This window comes from Vicugna pacos, chromosome X, assembly GCF_048564905.1.
Source record: "Vicugna pacos chromosome X, VicPac4, whole genome shotgun sequence".
NCBI lineage: Eukaryota > Metazoa > Chordata > Mammalia > Artiodactyla > Camelidae > Vicugna > Vicugna pacos.
The window spans coordinates 75,214,526-75,219,056 of NC_133023.1; the positions used below are offsets into that span (position 1 = coordinate 75,214,526).

The window sequence follows — 4,531 nt, forward strand, 5'->3', positions numbered from 1 at the left end:
CAGTTGACCTCCTGGCTGGAGAGAGGGAGTTGCAGAGTGAGGGTGTCTTTCTTCTTCTGCTGCTTCCTCCCTGCAGGACTAGTCCCACACTGATTTTTTTCTTTTTTCTTTTTTTTTCCTTTTTTCTCTTACCAGATATTATGAAAATCCTCCTGTATTTCAAAGCGAGAGACACTCTGCCAGAGTTCAATAGGTGTTCTGTGTGATTCAGTGGGTTTGTAGATGTAATTCTTGGTCATTTGTGGGACAGGGTGAGCTGTGAGTCTCTCTATTCCACCGTCTTGGCCAGGATCAAGACCAACTTACTCAACTACACTCCTTACTGAAAAATAATAACTAAAATTCTACAGTGTGCATGTTATATTTCACATACTCTACAGCTAGTGCCAGGACTAGATTTAATTAATTCAGCTGCACAGTTATCAACTACTTCTTTCTAGAGGATTAACCTGTAGTCTAATATAGAAGAAGTCTGATATACTTAAGAAAACTATATTTCTAATATTTACTCTAAAATTCGTCACTCCTTAATTGTGCTTGAAAGCTCTTATACTTCAGGCTTTATCAGCAGTAAATGATGAAGGAAATAGACTGTATCACATAGCTTGACAATATCCAAACTTCATTCTTTTGTTGCAAAAGGTAGACATTATAAGTTGCAAAACAGAGTCAACCAGTTTTAAAAGAATATATTTATTTCAAAACATATTTATGTATTATCTTTATGTATTTCTGAAAAGTAGTCTTATCTAGAAGAATGAGCAATGATTTTGAAGCAGGTGGACTGGAGTTTGTCCTGAGTCTACTAACTTTGTGACTTAAATGATATGCTTAATCTCTGAATCTCATTTTCCTTATTGGGATAACGAGAATTCAGTAATACCTACTTCTCAGGATTGCTGTTATCTTTTATTAAATTTATATAAAGGAAGTGGTATAGAACATGGCAAAGAGTAGGCTTTCAATAGACCTTACTTCTCTCTCTCGTACTGCTCATTTATTGAAAGTGTAAACATTTCAAGTGTATTCTAAATCATTAACTTTAATTTGTCTAATGCCAATAAGCTTTCAGTGTGTGCCTGAAAACCATTGCTCTACCCTATATTTTAACAAAGCTTACAAAATTATAAAATAGCCTTACTTTAAATCCACGGGCAATTGTTTGTTAGAGAATGATTAGTGACAGGCATCATTTAATTTTCTGAAAATATGAGGCTCTGAATATTTTATATTATGGCCCTTACTACATAAGGTTCTCAATTTTATAACAGGCACTATCATGGATAAGAGTATTTATTTTTCCTCGGTAAACAAAGCAAACTCATTTGAACCAGACTTTCTCCTTTCTGATTAGGAACAGGGAACACATATTTCTATGGTTACCAGTAGAACTGCTGTACCTTGATAAAATTTGTATATGGCCAAAATCAGTTATGTTAAATAGTTGAAAAGAATAGAAAATCACCCAGGAAAGGAATGTGAAGATTAAATACTGTCAAGGATTAGAAAATATAAACCCCACTCTTAATTAGGAAGGTCCAAAGTAGAGTTCATATAGGATATAGAGTGCTGTTAAATGAATAATATCATGCCATTCTATAATCTGAGGGCAACTGAAAACTCAACCCCAGTAAAATCCCATGTGGATAGGTCTCCCTAATCTCTCTAGGATCATATAACTTAAAAGATAATTGAGCTGTGACTATACCAAAGATAAAGAGATAAAAGCTGAGTTGGGACCCTACAGAAGTAAATCACTGAGGGAAAGATCAAGGCTTGGGACTCCTAAAGTAGGAAGCTATACCCTGGCAAAGTTGTGGAGAGACAGTTGTTAAATAGCACTAAGAAATGGGCTAGTCATGAGCATTTTTATAGTGTTTTGCTATTTACGAAGCCTTTTGCATATATTACCTCATTCTGTGCTCCCTAGGATTCTACAGGGCTGATGTAAAAACTAGAAAGATATAATGACTTCCCTAAGGTTCTACATCCAGAATCTCTGACTCCAGACTCCATACCTTTTTCACTTTTTATGGATAAGCATAAAGTTATGTATTTAATTCTACAAGGTGGGAAGAATCAAGATGATGAGAGAGCAGAGCTGTGGGGTGAGGAAACTGTAGATATGGGCCAATGCTGTATATCCCAAACTGAGCACATAACCTTTCAGGGAAATTCTGTGGTCATAGTTGAAAGGTATGACTAGACCAGAAAAGAGCAGTTTGAGAGAATGGGCTAGCTGCTACCAATATACATTCTCCCCTTGTTTGTTCAAAAATGAAATGTTCAATATTTAGCTGAGCATAAAGCAAACCAGCTGAAAAGTACATTTCACAGTATCTATTGTAGTCAAGTATGGCATGTGACTTAAATTCTGACAAAAGGGGTTGAACAAAAGTGATGTCTGAGACTTCTGGGTTATGCCACTAAAAAAAGGGCATGCCACTATTTACAACAGCCAAGACATGGAAGCAACCTAAATGCACATTGAAAGATGAATGGATAAAGAAGATGTGGTATACATATACAATGGAATAGTATGCAGCCATAAAAATGAGATAATGCCATCTGCAGCAACATGAATGGACCTACAGACTGTCATACTAAGTGAAGTAAGTTAGACAAAGACAAGACAAATATCATGATATCACTTACATGTAGAATCTAAAAAATAATACAGATTAACTTACTTACAAAACAAATAGACTCATAGATATAGGAAAAAAAAAAAAACTTACGGTTACCAGGAGGGAAAAGGGGGATGGATGAATATATTGGGAGTTTGGCATTTACATATACTAATTACTCTATATAAAATAGATAAACAACTGGTCCTACTGTATAGCATAAGGAAGTATATTCAATATCTTTTAATAACCTATAATGGAAAAAATCTGAAATATATGTATATATATATATCTGAGTCACTTTGCTATACACCTGAAACATTTTAAGTCAATGATACTTCAATAAAAAATTTAAAAATTAATGCAAGGAAAGGACATACCCTCCACTTCCTTCTCCCCATCCAACTAACTAATATGTAAAGATGGCAATAGCTGGGGCAGCCATGTAAAATATGAGCTGGCACATCAATAGTGACAACGACAGATTCAGAAGACAGAAGGGGCACCGTCTGTGGGGAGAGCGGGCTGCGGAGAGGCGGGCCGGGCCTTGCCGTACTGAGCAGGGGAGCAGGAGCGCAAGCCGGGGAGGTGGCGGCGGCAGCGGCGGCAACCAGGCCTCGCGGCTCAACCCGGCATCGGAGCAGGCCTCCGCGGCACGTGCCCCGTGCCAAGCCCCACCGCCGAGCCCCCACCAGGCTGGGAAGCGCTGGCCACCGAGGCCCAGGCTGCCCGCACGGTGCATTCTTGAAATCCAGAATCCTGTTTATAGCCCGGGTTCTTCTTGGGTTCCCTATGCAAATGCCAAAGGAATTGGTTACCCAGCTGGTTTCCCCATGGGCTACGCCGCATCAGCTCCTGCCTACTCCCCCAACATGTACCCTGGAGCGAATCCTACCTTCCAAACAGGTTACACTCCTGGTACACCTTACAAAGTGTCCCGTTCCCCCACCAGCAGGGCAGTGCCGCCCTACTCCTCCCCCAACCCGTGCGAAGTGCCTACCCCCAGCAGAGCCCGTATGCACAACAAGGTACGTACTACACGCAGCCCCTGTACACAGCGCCCCCTCACGTCATCCACCACACCACCCAACGGCATGACGGCGACTGTGTACCCTGCGCCCATCCCTCCATCCGGAGGCAACGGGGTCACCATGGGCATGATGGCAGGGACCACTATGGCCATGTCAGCAGGTACCCTGCTAACTGCCCACTCCCCCACTCCTGTGCCCCCCTGTCACTGTGCCCACGTATTGGGCCCCAGGGACGCCCACCTACAGCTACGTGCCCCCTCAGTTGTGATCGCTCTGCAAATGTTCGAGGATGGAGCTGCGCAGCCACATCCTGGAGGTTCCACAGCTAGTTCTGCAGGCCTCGCCTCCAACCAGGACTCTCTATTTAATGCTCTCCACACTTAGCTAAACATTACTGCCGCTGGCCCAGCCCGCTCCAGCGTCCTCAGTCTCCACCTGACTCTTGGTTGGTCTTAGAGCAAATCCTGTTTTGTGGGCTGCCAGGCAATTTTTTAGCTACCTGTAATGTAAAGGGAGTATTAATCTATTCTGAATCATATCTAGTGGAATGCAAGTTCAAAACAACAAACACAAAAACTGCTTGCTCAACCTACCTGTAGTGACTGATGTAGAACCATCATATGCAAAATCCAAAGGGATAGAATAGTATTTTGCAACCTGTATCACTCATGCACTGTTGTAATGTATGTAAAGTCTTAAAGTTATAAAAAAAAAAAAAAGAAGGACTCTGTAGCCAAGACTGGCTCTGGACTACTCACCCTCAGACTTGTTATGTGAGAAATAAATGTTTATATATTTAAAGCCACTATTATTTGGTCTTTATTGTAGAAGGAAAATCTATATCTTGAGAAATTTTGACCTGAAATTAAGGGA

At 41.0% G+C, this 4,531-nt stretch overlaps 1 pseudogene; it reads left to right on the forward strand.

Annotated features, from left to right (window-relative positions):
• The first annotated feature begins 3,079 nt into the window (after positions 1-3,079).
• LOC102537995 (myelin-associated neurite-outgrowth inhibitor-like) lies at positions 3,080-3,926 on the forward strand (annotated as a pseudogene).
• The last annotated feature ends 605 nt before the right edge of the window (positions 3,927-4,531 follow it).